This window comes from Dasypus novemcinctus, chromosome 18, assembly GCF_030445035.2.
Source record: "Dasypus novemcinctus isolate mDasNov1 chromosome 18, mDasNov1.1.hap2, whole genome shotgun sequence".
Classification (NCBI taxonomy): Eukaryota; Metazoa; Chordata; class Mammalia; order Cingulata; family Dasypodidae; genus Dasypus; species Dasypus novemcinctus.
Window position 1 is genome coordinate 76463696 of NC_080690.1, and position 15691 is coordinate 76479386.

The 15691-nt window shown below is 41.2% G+C and overlaps 1 protein-coding gene and 1 pseudogene across 4 annotated transcripts in view; one reads left to right on the forward strand and one right to left on the reverse strand.

Annotated features, from left to right (window-relative positions):
- Window positions 1-15691, reverse strand: part of LOC101423139 (zinc finger protein 677-like) — a 78547-nt gene that overhangs the window by 18217 nt on the left and 44639 nt on the right. Inside the window, exon 1 of one of the 4 annotated variants that reach the window (XM_071209423.1) lies at window positions 14493-14602. The exons of the other annotated variants lie outside the window; for them this stretch is intronic. The gene's annotated coding sequence lies outside the window, so the exon portion shown is untranslated. Of the gene's footprint in view, window positions 1-14492; window positions 14603-15691 lie in introns of those variants that run through there. 4 annotated transcript variants of the gene reach the window in all.
- On the forward strand, window positions 30-691 carry LOC101422260 (superoxide dismutase [Mn], mitochondrial-like; annotated as a pseudogene).

Sequence of the window (15691 nt, forward strand, 5' to 3'; positions counted from 1 at the left end):
CTCTGCCCGAATGCTCGCACTATTGCACCATGCTGTCTTGGACGGCATGCAGAAGGAGCAGGAAGCTGGTACCAGCTTTGGGGATTTTGGGTTCCAGGCAAAAGCACAGCCCCCCAGCTTGCCTTATGACTATGGTGCCCCCAAGCCCCACATCAATATGCAGATCATGCAGCTGCACCACAGCAAACATCACGCTGTGTATGTGAATAATTTGAATGCTACTGAGGAGAAACATAAGGAGGCACTGGCAAAGGGTGATATTACAGTTCAGATAGCTCTATACTCTGCACTGAAGTTCAATGGTGGAGGCTGTATCAATCACACCATTTTCTGGACAAACCTGAGCCATAATGGTGATGGAGAACCCAAAAGGGAGTTGCTGGAAGCTATCAAACCTGATTTTGGTTCCTTTGATAAATTTAAGGAAAAACTCTTATCTGTTGGCATTCAAGGCTTAGGTTGGGGCTGGCTTGGCTTCAATAAGGAACAGAGCTGCTTACAGATTGCTACTTGTTCTAATTAGGATCCACTGCAGGTAACAACAGATCTTATTCCATTGCTGGGACCTGATGTATGAAAGCATGCTTATTACTTTCAGTAATGTCAGACCTGATTATGTAAACGCCATTTGGAATGTAATCAACTGGGAGAATGTAACTAAAAGATACATGACTTGCAAGAAATGAAACAATCACTACACTGAAGTGATTACTGTTTGGGAAAGCTCTTCAGGGAATGTTTTATAAATTACTATTTCTTATTATCAGCTAAGCCCTAATGATCCTAGAAAGCTAATGTCCTGCCTCTAAGATATGCATCAAACCTAGTACACACTAAAATTCTTATAAGACCATGGATAGTTTTTATGTAATTAGCCATTAGGGAAACAATAATTTTCCTACTATAATGATGTAACATTTTGAGTGTTAATAAAAGACTGTCAATCATAAAAACCAAACAAAAACCAAAGGCAATGCACTCCTTCATGGAGACCAGCAGTGAATTTCGCACACTTTTTTCAGAATGTCCTTCCCTCCTAATGAAACTCATACATTTTGCTGAAAGAGTGGGGATTTGTGCTAGAGAGATAGATTAAAAATAATAATAATCTGATGTCCTGAAAGACAGGAAGAGTGTTTTAAATCAACTGTGCAACATGTTGCTGACAGAAAAAGTAATATGAGGGAGAATTAATGAACTGGATTTACAAAAGGGGAGGTCTTTGGTGACTCTGACAAGGAACTATCAGCAGAATGGTGGATGTGAAAGCGTGACTGGGGTTCAAGTAACAGTTGGGAGGGAAGAATTGAAGCCAGAGGGAATATGAACATGTTACTGGCCTATTCTGCTCTAAAATGGAAAATTGGGAAGTGGCACTTAATGGGAAGATGTAGTTAATAGACTATTTTTGTTTTAAAGAAGTAAAACTGTTGTGAATAAAAAGAGAATATTGAAAAAAAGGCTTTACGGTCCCCCCAATTTTATGAGAGGAGTTGTGCATTTACAGAACAGCCAGGCATAAAATACAGTATCTTCATACACCACCACCACTATCTTGGTGTGGAACATTTGTTACAATTGATTATTGAACATTTTTATAATCTACTATTAATTAAAGCACATATTTAAACTTAGGGCTCCTTGTGTAGTATAGTTCAACAGATTTCTAAAAAAACTTATTTTTACCATATATATAATCTAGCATTTCCCCCTTTTAATCATATTCAGATATATATTTCAGTGTTGTTAACTGCATTCACAATATTGTGCAATCATTACCACCATCCATTACCAAAACATTTCCATCATTCCAAATAGGAACTCTGTACATTTTAAGCCTTACCTTCCCATTTGCTATCCCTAATCCCTAACCTGTCCCCTGGTAACCTATATTTAAGATTCTGACTCTCTGAGTTTGCTTATTCTAATTGTGAATCAGTGAGATCATACACTGTTTGTCTTCTTGTGTTTGGCTTATTTCACTCAACATGTCTTCAAGGTTCATCCATGTTGTTGCATATATCAGGACTTCATTCCTTTTTTAGCTAAAAAATATTTATTTATGTGTATATATACATGTTATTTATCCATTCATTGGTTGATGGACATTTGGCATCTTCTGGCAATTGTGAATAATGCCTCTATGAACATCAGTGTGCAAATACATGTTTGAGGTCCTGCTTTCAATTATTTTGGGTACAGACCTAGTAAGTAGACTGCCAGGTCATATGACAGTTCTATATTTAGCTTTCTGTGGAACCACCAAACTCTTCCACAGCAGCTGCAAAATTTTCATTGCCCCCAGCAACAAATGAGCGTTCCTATTTCTCCACATCTTCTCCAACACTTATCAGTATTCATTTTTTCTAAATAGCAGCCATTCTAATGAGAGTGAAATGGTATCTCATTGTGGTTGTGATTTACATTCCCCTGAAGGTTAATGAGCATCTTTTCATGTGCTCTCTGGCCATTTATATAACTTCTTTGAAGCCATGTCTGTTCAACTCTTTTGCCCATTTTTTTTTTTTTTTTTAAAGATTTATTTATTTATTTAATTTCCCCCCCTCCCCTGGTTGTCTGTTCTTGGTGTCTATTTGCTGCGTCTTGTTTCTTTGTCCGCTTCTGTCTTTGTCCGCTTCTGTTGTCGTCAGCGGCATGGGAAGTGTGGGTGGCGCCATTCCTGGGCAGGCTGCTCTTTCTTTTCACGCTGGGCGGCTCTCCTTACGGGGCGCACTCCTTGCGCGTGGGGCTCCCCTACGCGGGGGACACCCTTGCGTGGCACGGCACTCCTTGCGCGCATCAGCACTGCGCATGGGCCAGCTCCACACGGGTCAAGGAGGCCCAGGGTTTGAACCGCGGACCTCCCATGTGGTAGACGGACGCCCTAACCACTGGGCCAAAGTCCGTTTCCCATTTTGCCCATTTTTTAATTGGGTTATCTCTTTATTGTTAAGTTGAAGGATTTCTTTATATATTATGGATAATAAACTTTTCCTGGACATGTGGTTTCCAAATATTTTTTCCCAGTGTGTAGGTTATCATTTTACTTTCAGGATAAAGTCTTTCAGGAATAAAAGTTTCTAATTTTAATGACACACATCCTGTCTGTCCAGTGCCCAGCCTGCTGCCCTGTGGCTCAGTTCCCATTGCTGGCAGTGGGGCTATGCTGGGTTCTGGAAGCTGTTCATTGACTGTGCACTCCCCAGGACATCCAAGCCAGAGGGCATGTAACTGCATCACTAACATCCCAGCCCTGTTTTATGTAACTAACCTTGCCAAAGGATGCAAAGCTGGGGAAGAGGTTCCAAAGAACTGCAAAGTACAACTGGACGTGTTAAAACTCAAAATGTCCCCAGAAGCTGCCCCTCTTTGTTCAGGCCCTGTGGCAGTTTGGTATTATTTATGAATTCCAAAAAAGATAGATGGTGTTTATAAACTGGTCTGTTCCTCTGGGTATGGTAACCTTTTGATTATTTTAGATTCAGCTGAGATGTCTGACTAAATTATGTTAAGATTAGGGCTTTGATTCAACCACATCATTAGAGTGTGACTCCACATTGAGTCTCTGCCCCCTCAGTGGGAATAAACAGACTCACCAGAAGACGATACACAGAAAAAGATAAGAGGAGAGAACTTGGTTTTGACACTGGAGCCCCAGGGAGAGTTGAGCCATTCACCTGATAGTTTACAGCTAACCTTGTGGAGAGAACAGAGCAGCTGAGCCTGGAGACAAATGAGTCCTGGGAAGAGACAGTCTTATGCCAGCCTACAGCTGAAATTGGAAAAAGCTGGACCCATGGAGCATTAAGGAGGAAGAGGAATTATGAACCCTCGCAGATGTTGCATGCCATCTTGTGTCAACACAAGGCAAATAACTTTGGGTAAGAAAGGACTCTTATGGTACCTTGAGTTGGTCTCCTTAGGGCCTGGTAACTGTAAGCTTCTTTCCCAAATAAATACCCTTTACAAAAGCCAAGAGTTCTGGTACTTTGCATCAGCACACCTTTGGCTAACATAGGCCCTCCCACTTGTCACTACCTTGAGCTGGGACCCAGTCTAGGTAGGACACTGTCTTGGCTCAGGAAAGCTCCACAGGTGTGCAGCTGCTCAGATAGGATTGGACCTTGGGCCAGTGCACTATGCCTCAGGAGTCAGACTCTTGGTCAGCATACTCCACTATGGGACCCTAGAGCAGGAGCCAGAGTGCCCTGGCCACCGAAGGGAGGAGTTGTGCTTGTTCCCCCATTAGATGAGAAAAGGCCAGGGGGCTGGTAGTTGGTGCGTTCCCACCCCACGCCTGCCGAAGGGTTTCATGAGAACAGAATTCCAGGGAGAAGTGGGTGCTCAAACAGGCTTCTCCAGAATTTATGAGAACAGCCTTGATGAGGGTGAACTCTCCATCTGGCCTGTGCTGGGATGCAGGGTGAAGGAATGGTTTCCAAGGGCCCACAGAACCTGTGGGTCTTCCTTCCAGAGGGCCTGGTCACCACCTGTGGTGGTCAATTTGTGTCCACTTAGCTGGTTTGTAGTGCGGAGTTATTTAACCACTGACCTGGGTGTTGCTGGGATGGTATTTTGTGGATGTGGTTTAATAACTATGTATTCAGCTTACCATAAGGAAATCACCTTTGATAATGTGGGGGACCTAACCCAGTCAGTTGAAGTCCTGAGAGCAAAAAGGCTTTACAGAGAAGAAATTCTGCCTCAGGATTACAGCAGCATCTCTACTGAGTTACCAGTCTGCTGGCAGCCTGCCCTACAAATTTCAAACTTGCCAGCATGAGGCAATGCCTTAAAATGTCTCTTTATATATATATCTCAGTTGGCCATAAATGTGAGTGTTGATTTCTGAACTCTCATTTCTATTCCATTGGTCTATATGTCCTTGTACCAGTATCATATTATTTTAATTACTGTGTTTTTGTAATACGTTTTAAGATTGAGGAGTGTGAGTTCTTCAACTTCATTCTTTTTAAGATGGCTTTAGCTATTTAGGGCCCCTTACCCTTCAATATAAAAAAAAAATTTTTTAAGGTACCAGGGATTGAACCCAGGACCTCATATGTGGGAAGCAGGAGATCAACCACTGAGCTACATCTGCTCCCCAGTGAAAGTTGGGTTTTCTGTTTGTTTTGGGAAGAACTGGGGATCGAACCTGGGACCTCGTACATGGAATCCATGAAAAAGGAATGTCCTCCTACTTACTTAAGCTTTTATTTAACAATGTTTTGCAATTTTCTGTGTATAAATTCTTTACATCCTTGATTACATTTATTCCTAGATAACAGATTCTTTTAGTTGCTACTGTGAACAGATAATTGTTCCCCTTGATTTCTTCTTCCAGTTGTTCATTGCTTGTTTATAGAAACTATTGACCCCTCCACTTTGCTGAATTCTTTTATTAGATCTAGCAGCTTTACTGTGGATTTTTTAGGTTTTCTGTATATAGGATCAAGTCATCTGCAAATAGGGCAAGTTTTACTTTTACTTTCAATTTGGATGCCTCTTATTTCTTTTTTTGCCTAACTGCTCTGGCAAGAACTTCCAGTTCAATGCTGAATTACAGTGGTGACACTGGGCTTTCTTGTCTTATTCCTGATCTTAGAGGGAAAACTTTTATTCTTTCACCATTAATTAGGATATTAGCTGTATGCTTTTCCCTTTATTATGTTGCGGAAGTTTTCTTCTATTCCTAGAGTTCTAAGTGTTTTTATCAAGAAGGGATGCTGTATTTTGCCAAATGCCTTTTCTGTATCAACTGAAATGATCATTTGAATTTTTTCCCCTCATTCTGTTAATGTGTTGCATTATTTTATTGTGTTGAATGAACATTTCATACACATTGCAAACAAATTCCATTTGATCATGGTGTATAATTATTTTAATATGCTGTTGATTAGTTTTGTTAGTATTTTATACAGGATTTTTTCATCTATATTCATGAGATATTGATCTGTAGTTTTCTTTTCTTGTGGCATCTTTTTCTGGCTTTGGTATGAGGGTGATGCTGGCTTGCTAGGATGAGGTAGGGAGTGTTCCATCCTCTTTCAATTTTTTGGAATACTTTGAGCAGAACTGAAGTTAATCCTTCTTGGAATGTTTGACAGAAGTCTACTGTCAAGGTACCTGGTCCTGTGCTTTTCTTGTTTGGGAGGTTTTTGATTACTGATTCAATCTCTTCACTAGTAATTGTTTTGTTCTTGCCTCAGTGTAGGTGGTTTGTGTGTTTCTAAGAATTTGTTCATTTCATCTTATCTAATTTACTGGCATACAATTATTCATAGTATCCTCCCCTACTTCTTTTTATTTCAGCCAGGTTGGTAATAATGTGCCCCCTTTTCATTCTTTGTTACATCTTTTTTCCTTTGTCAGTCTAGCTAAAGGTCTGTCAATTTTATTGATCTTTTTAAAGAACTTTTTGGTTTCCTTTAAATTAAAAAAAAATTTTGTTTGTCATTTTTTTTGTCTTTATTCATTTTTTTAATCTTACATTAAAAAAATATGAGGTCCTTATATACCCCCACCCACCCCCCTCACCCCACTACTCCCCCCATAGCAACATTCTCCTCCATCATCGTGACATTCATTGCATTTGGTGAATACATCTCTGAGCATCGCTTCACCTCATGGTCAATGGTCCACATCATAGCCCACACTCTGGTTTACTTGATTCTACTGATTTTTTTCTATTTCAATCATCTCTGCTGTAATCTTTGTTATTTCCTTCTCTCTGCTTACTTTGGGTTTGCTTTGCTCTTCTATTTCTAATTATGTGGGTTTTTTGTGTGTTTTAAGGAACCAGGGACCTCGTGTATGGGAAGCAGGTGTTTAAACCACTGAACTACACCCTGATTCTTTGATTTTGAGGTTAGGTCTCTGATTTGAAGTCTTTCTTCTTCTTCTTTTTTAAAGACTTATTTTTATTTTATTATTTCTCCCCCCATCACCCCATTGTTTGTACTTCCTGCATCTGTTCATATTCCTTGTTTCTTTAGGAGGCACTGAGAACTGAACCCAGGCCCTCCGATGTGGGAGAGAGGCACCTAATCACTTGAGCCACCTCCATTCCCTGCTTTGCTGGTCTCTCATCATGTATTTTTTCTTCTTGTGTCTCTTGTTGCATAATCTTCTTGCATCTGCCTATTGTGTCAGCTTGCTGTCTTGCTCATCTTCTTTAGGAGGCACTGGGAACCTCTGCTCCCTGCTTTGTTGTGTCTTTGTTTTTCTTCGTGTCTTTTTTTTCCCTTGTGTCTCGCTGCCTCACCTTGTTGTATCAGCTTGCCATGTCTGCCTGTTGTGTCAGCTTGCTGTCTTCTTTAGGAGGTACCAGGAACCAAACCATGGACCTCCCATGTGGTAGATGGAAGCTCAACTGCTTGAATCACATCTGCTTCCCTCTTTCTTCTTTTAATAAACCTTTAGAACTATAAATTTCTCTCTCGGCACTGCCTTTGCTGCATCCCATAAGTTTTGGTATGTTGTATTTTCATTTTCATTTGCCTCAAGATATTTCCTAATTTTGCTTCTGATTTCCTCTTTAACCCACTGGTTGTTTATGTGTATGTTATTTATTTCCACATATTTGTGCATTTCCCATTTTTCCGTTATTGATTTCTGGTTTCATTCTGTTGTGGTCAGAGAATATGCATGGTATGACTTCAATACTTTTTAATTAATTGACGCTTGTTTTATGGTGTAACATATGGTCTATCCTGAAGATCATCTACATGCAATTCAGAAGAATCTGTATTGTTTTTGTTGGATGCAGTGTTCTACATATGTTTGTTAGGTCTAATTGGTTTAGTGATTCATGCAAGTCCTGTATTTCTTTACTGATCTTCTGACTAGACGTTCTTTCCATTATTGAGAGTGGTGTGTTAAAGTCTCCTACTATTAATGAGGAACTGTCAATTTCTCCATTCAAATCTATCAGTATTTCCATCATATATTTGGAGCTCTGCTTTTAGTTGCATATACACTTATAATTACTACATCTCCACTTCACTGTCCCCTTTAACAGTATATAGTGACCATCTTTGTCCCTCATAACTTTTTGACTTGAAGTCTATTTTATGTGATATGAGTATGCAACCCCAGCTCTCTTTTGGTTACGATCTGCATGGTACATTTTTTCCCACCCTTTCACTCTCAACCTACATGTATTTTTTTTTTTTATTGAGTTACTGGAGCTAGGGATTGAACCTGGGACCTCGTATATGGGAAGGTGGTGCTCAACTACTGAGCCACACTGGTTCTACTGAGTTGTTTTTTTTATTTGTTTTTGTTTTAAGGAGGAATCAGGAACCAAGCTCAGGACCACCCATGTGAGAAGCAGGAGCTCAATTGCTTGAGCCACATCAGCTCCCCAACCTACATTTATTTTCGACTTGAAGGTGAGTGTCTTGAAGACAGCATATATTTGGGTCATTTGGCCTATCTCTGCCTTTTGAATTTAGTCTATTTACATTTAAAATCACTACTGATAATACAAGTCTTTCTTCTGCCACTTTGATATTTAGCTTTTGTTAACTCTTATACCTTTTTGTCCTTCACTTCTAGTAAAGCCTACTTTTATATTTATTTGTTTTCTTGTGTTGTACCCTATTATGTGGCCTCTCATTTCTACTTTGATATATTTTGCATCTGTTTTCCTTGTGATTACTATAGGGTTAAAATTCAACATACTAAATAATTATTTTTGATTTGATATGTAACTTCAATAATGTGCATATATTCTTTTCCTATACTCCTCTGTGTCTCCCCTCCACCATTTTTTGTACGTTACCACTTATGTCTTTGTACATTGTATGTCCCAAAACCCAGATACATCAATTTTATGCATTTGCATTTTAACATTTATAAAAAGACGTGGGAGTTACATACCAAAGACTACTATACAACACTACCTGCATTTATAATTACCCAAGCAGTTACCTTTATCACAGGTCTTTATTTCTTTATGCTGCTTTGAGCAACTGACTAGTGTCCTTTCCTTACAGTGTGAAGCACTCCCTTTAGTGTTGCCTGCAGAGCAGGTCTAGCAGCAATGTATTGCCTCAGCTTTTCTTTATCTGGGAATATCTTAATATCTTCCTGATTTTTGAAAGAGTCTTGGTGGAGATAAAACTCTTGCCTGGCAATTGTTTTCTGTCAGCAACTTTTAAGCATTTCAACCCACTGCCTTCTTGTTTCCTTGGTTTCTGATGAGATACTGGCATTCAGTCTAATTGGGACTCTCGTATGTAACACATTGCTTTTCCCTTGCAGCCTTCAGAACTCTCTCCTTGTACTTTGCATTTGATAGTATATGGGCTATATATTATGGGGTGTATTTTTCTTCATGTTTATCCTGTTTGGTATTCTCTGAGCTACTTGGATGTGCATATTCATGTATTTTGTTAAGGTGGGGAAGTTCTCTGACATGATTTCTTTGACTATTTCTTCCATCCCTTTCTCTCTTTCTTCTCCATCTGGCACAAGATCAACATGCAAAAATATGTAATGTTTCTTCTTTTGTTTTTTTAAAGATTTATTTTTTTATTTATTTCTCTCCCTTCCCCCCCCACCCCCCATTGTTCTGCTCTCTGTGTTCATTCACTGTGTGTTCTCCTGTGTCCGCTTGCATTCTTGTCAGTGGCACTGGGTATCTGTGTCTCTTTTTTGTTGTGTCATCTTGCTGCATCAGCTCTCCATGTGTGTGGCATCACTCCTGGGCAGGCTGTGCTTTTTTTGCATGGGGCGGCTCTCCATGCGGGGTGCACTCCTTGTGCATGGGGCTCCCCTATGTGAGGGACACCCCTACATGGCATGGCACTCCTTGCACACATCAGCACTGCACATGGGCCAGCTCACCACATGGGCCAGGAGGCCCTGGATTTGAACCCTGGAACTCCCATATGGTAGGCGGACACTCTATCAGTTGAGCCAAATCCAATTCCCTGTAGTGTTTCTATACTACAGTAATGAGCAATCTGAGGGGGAAACAAGAAAAAAAATCTATTTACATTAGCAACTAAAAGAAACAAATATCTCAGAATAAACTTAAGTATATAAAGGACTTGTACATAGAAAATGATAAAATATTGCTAAAAAAAAAAAACAAAAAAGACCTAAATAAAGGACATTCGCTGTTCATGGGTTAGAAGACTAAATAACATAAAGATGTCAACTCTATCTCAGATGGTTAGATTCAATGTAATCCCAATCAATATTCCCACAGCCTACTTTGCAGAATGGAAAAGCCAATTATCACATTATTTGGAAGGGTAAGAGGCTCTTAAGGGAAAACCATTAAGGTTTTTATCAACTAAAACCTCACTTTCACTCCCCCACAATGGACCATTTGAATATTTGCATATGGTCTTTATTAATTTGTGACAAATGGATTCCCATATACAATGAAACAGAACTTAAAATAAAATAAAAGAGACCCTTAATACCCAAAAACATCTTGAAAAGGAGCAATGAAGTTGGAGGACTTACATTTCCTCATTTTACAGCTTATTACAAAGATATAGTGGTCAAAACAGCATACTACTGGTACAAGGATAGATATACAGAGCAATGGAATTGAATTGAGATTTCAGAAATAGACCCTCACATTTATAGCCAACTGATTTGGGTTTTTTTTCTTTTTTTTTCTTTTTTTTTAATATTACATTCAAAAAATATGAGGTCCCCATATACCCTTCACCTCCCTCACTCCCCTCCTCCCCCCATAGCAACAATCTCCTCCATCATCATGAGACATTCATTGCATTTTAGCCAACTGATTTGTGACAAGGCTGCCAAGTCCACTTAATCAGGAAAGAACAGTCTCATCAACAAATGATGCTGGGAGAACTGGATATCCATACACAAAAGAATGAAAGAGAACTCCTATCTCATACCATATATCAAAATGGATCAAAGCCCTAAATGTAAGAACCAGGACTATAAAACTCCTAGAAGAGAATGTAGGGAAGTTATCTTCAGAATCTTGGTTAAGCAGTGGTTTCTGAGACTTTACACTCGAAGCATAAACAACGAAAGAAAAAAATATGTAAGTGGGGCCTAATCAAAATTAAAAACATTTGCGCATCGAAGGACTTTATCACTAAAGTGAAAAGATAATCTAGTCAGTGGGAGAAAATATCTGGAAACCACGTATCTAATAAGGATTTAATATCCAGAATATATAAAGAAATCTTACAACTAAATGACAAAAAGACCAACACCCCAATTTTTAAAATGGGCAAAAGGCTTATTTCTCCAAAGAAGATATACAAATGGCTAGAAAGCACACAAATAGATGCTCAACGCACAAGGTATTAAGGAAATGCAAATCAAAACCACAATGAGATACCCCCTGGAATGGTTGCTATTTTTTTTTTTTTTTTTTTTTTTTTAGAAAATTATACATTTTGGAGAGGGTGTGGAGAAGCAGGAACATTCATTCATTGCTGGTGGGAATGCAAAATGGTGCAGCTGCTGTGGAAGACAGTTTGGCAGTTCCCCAGAAAGCTAAGTATAGAATCACCTTATAACCTGGCAATCCTGTTATTAGGTACATATCCAAAGAACTGACTGTAGGGGCTTGAACAGATATTTGGAAACCATTGTTCATAATGGCATATTCAAAATTGCTAAAGGAGGAAGCAACCCAAGTGTCCATAAACCAATGAATGGGTGAACAAAACTGTGGTAATACATACAATGGAATATGATTTAGCTGTAAAAAGATAGTCCTCATACATACCACAACAGGGATGAACCTTGAGGACACTATGCTGAGTGAAACAGGCCAGGCATAAAAGAACAAATAATGTATGACCTCAATGATATAAAATAATTAGAATGGGCAAACTCATAGAATTAGAATTTAGAAACAGGTTACCAGGGACTGGGATGATGGTAGAAATTGGGGATTTAATACTTCATTTGTACAGAATTTATATTTCACTTGATTGTAAAGTTTTGAAAATGGATGGTGGTAATGGTGGCATAACACTGTGAGTGTAATTAACAGCAATGAATTCTATATGTGAATGTGGTTAATAGGGAGAATTTTACTAGAATAAAGTTAAAAGGAAAACACAGAACTGTGTAACACACTGAAACCTATTGCAAACAATGCACTATAATAGTACAAGTATAAAAATTTTCTTTCATGAATTATAACAAATGTACAACACTAATGCAATGTGTATGGATTATAGCTAAGAATATAATTTTATATTCTTACATCAATTGTAACAAAGGTACAACAATACTGCAGTATTATAGGAAGTACATGGGAACACTATTTTTTACATGATTTTTCTGTAAACCAACAACTTCTATAAATAAGAAAAAAAAAGATGTAGTGGCAAAAGGATGCAGTATTCTCCTGAGACTATAAGGAGGGGCTTGTACACAATCCCAGGGTTAGCAGCAGCCAAGAGCAGGGCCAGACCATTCCTAGTCAACAACAAAGTAGGGTGCACAGGTCTGAGGCAAGTTAGTGGCTCAGTTGGGGAAGCTTCTCTCACTGCTTCCAAAGAGGAATAAACAAAGTCTTTGGCTGAGAGAAAAGATGGGGAAGGAGGAACTTCTAGTGGGATCTAGAGGAAAAGGTATGGAGAAGATGAATAAGGGAATATAAGAGGAACTGGGCTAGGAATCTGAAGTGAGACCCAGTCAATTTGGGTTTATATTTTCCTCCATCTGTGATCAGCCACATGTGAACAGGCAAAAAAGACTGCACCTGATGAACACATGAGGGAGAAGCAAGGAAAGTGGGGACATGTGAAAGACGGATTATCTCAGTCCTTTGATTTGGGGGCTTTTGGGGCATTCTCTGACTATATGACTATTTTAAATGAAAGGGTATTTCTTGCTCCATCATTCAAAAACAACCTGGATCAAGTCCATCAGAATTTTCAAGCTTTTTACCAAATTTATATTCAATGTCATGAAAAAATTACTGCCACACAATACAGGCTACTGACGTATCTAGTGGACGAATGACTGAGATGGTCAGTGACACTGGTGCACCCTCTGGCACAGTCTTCACTTCAGGGGCTGATGTTCCCAGGTTTCCTATTGCATATAAAGTTCAGCCAGAAACTCAGCGAGGTGACCACCTGGGGTGGCAGCCTGAGGCTGAACAGACCCACTTTGGCAGAAAAAGTGTCTAAACTCAGCAGAAAGAGAAGCCTCCTGGCTCTGCAGATCCCTCAATTGAAAAGTTGCTTGTGAGGGAGGGAGAGATGGTAGGAGAAAGATCTCTTTATTTCTGAACCTTAGGACTCTGCCTTTATCCTAGTAGTTTTCATTATTTCGGAAGACTGGGGTCCATTTAAGATTCTAATTACAACTGGGAACCCTCTCCCAGAAAACTGCCACACTGACACACACAGATATACATACACGCACCCAATTTTACAAATCATTTCAGGAACTGCTTTTCCTCTAGATTTCTCTTACTTCCTTTTCTTCTCTGCTTCCCTCTTTTTGTTTTTTTAATTATTTATTTATTTTTAAAGATTACATTCAAAAAATATGAGGTCCCATTTAACCCCACCGCCCCCACCCCCCACTCCCCCCACAGCAACACTTGCTCCCATCATCGTGACAAATCCATTGCACCTGGTAAGTTCATCTCTGACCATCACTGCACCCCATAGTCAATGATCCACATCATAGCCCACACTCTCCCACGTTCCATCCAGTGGGCCCTGGGGGGATCTACAATGTCCCGTAATTGTCCGTGAAACACCACCCATCTGCTTCCGTCTTTGACTCTTATTCTCGAAATCCACTCATTCCATTTTCTTTGCCCTGATTCGCCCTCATTCCACCTTTACTCCTTAGATTTAAAATCTCTTTCTCCTCCTCCCTCAGCGGCTCCTTCACCCCGCCCTGCACATTTACAGGTAAGGACCCGACGTCCCCTGCCCAGGAAGAGCACTTCCCACTGGGCACTGGGGATGGAAACAACCAGAACAGGCGGCCAGTGGGACGCGACTCGCGCAGAGGAAACACGGGGTCACGGAACGGGTGCGGGTCACCTCCCCAGAGCCGGGGTGAGGGGCCTCCCCAAGGCGTGGGCTGAACCAGGGGGGGCGAGGGAGGCCCGGGCGACTGCAGAGGACCCGAGGAAGGGGCGACTCGGGGAAGGGGTGCTGTCTGCAGGACCCCAGGCCAGAGGACGCGGCTCCCTGGGGCTCCCAGGGGCGCCGGGGCGGCCGTCACTGTCCTCGAGGGACGAGGTCGGGGATCTGGTCGGTGGCGAAGGGCGTGAGCGCATCTCCCAGGTGGGCGCTTCACCCGCGCAGATGGCCGGAGGGTGGTGGCGGTCAGTGAAGTTTAAGCAGGAAAACCCCGCAGCAGGCGGCGTCCACACGGCCGAAGGCGTAAAGGCCGGGGTCGGGGCCGCCTCAGAGCGAGTCTAAGGGGAAACCGACACGGAGCTCGGGACCCCCAGGGGAGCGACCGGCCTCGGAACGTATCACGGCGGCGCCGGGACTCACCGGGTGCGGGGACTTTAACGTCCGGGACGATCCCCGGACTCCGAGTGTGTAGGACGGGTCCCGAGGGGCTGCAAAACGCAGGTTGGAACCAGAGTGGGACACTCCCGCGCAGGCACCAGCATGCCCGCTCCTTCCGCTTCCGTTTGCGGGCGTCTGCGCATGCGCTGCGGGGCGATTGGGGTGGGGGGCGGGATGTGTATCGAAGTGGGCGGGGCCTCGCGGGGAGCAAGGGCTTGGGGACCCGGCCAGGCCTCCCTTCCCTTTGGCGGAGAAATTTTCGGCTCTGTCTGTCCTTCCGCCCAGCAAAACTTGATTCTCTGCCTCTTTTTTTTTTTGTTTAAACACTTTTAAAATTAAAGTGAATAGATCACAAAGAACGTTATATTAAAAAACATAAAAACAAAGAAAACATAAGAGGTTCCCACATACCCCACTCACCACCCCATCAGTTTTGTAAATTGTATTTTTTTGAAGATATATACATCACACAAAAATGTTACATTAAAAAATATAAGAGGTTCCCATATACCTCCCCCCACTCCTCCCACACCAACAACCTCCTCCATCATTGTGGCACACTCTTCACACTCATGAACACATTCTAGAGCACTGCTGCACCACAGATAATAGTTTACCCTGCAGTTCACACTCTTCCCTAGTACATTCAGTGCGAGGAAGTCGGGAGAAAAGTCGCGGTCTGGGCCCTGGGACCTTGGCTGTGGCTGGATGGCGGAATGCCTGAGGTCTTTCTAGGCCATCAGAAGTTCTGATCCAAAGGAGCAAGAGTTGGAGTTGTCTGCACAGGTGATGGAAACCAGGGTGTGAATGCGAAGCTCTGCAGGTACAGAATGTACAGTTTTGTCTCTCCCTCATTTTCTATCCCCCATTCTCCCCTGGGGCAGAGTATCCCAGGGTTCATTAAGAGAACTTCATTGGGCCATGATCTGAGCTGGTAGGGTGGGGAGCTGGGAAGTTGCGTTAAAAGAAACAAGAAAAACTTGTTTGTGTAGATATAAATTCATTTTTATTTCTTTGCATTTTATATGTTTTTCTAGTCCACACTCTTGAAGTGAATTCAAATACCTTGGGACATATGGTTGGCATACCGTATTTTGCTTAATTACTAAATGTATTTAATAATTTTAAATTTATCTTTTTTTCTCAGTTATTTGGAAGAGTATTTTATTGTGAAAATTAAA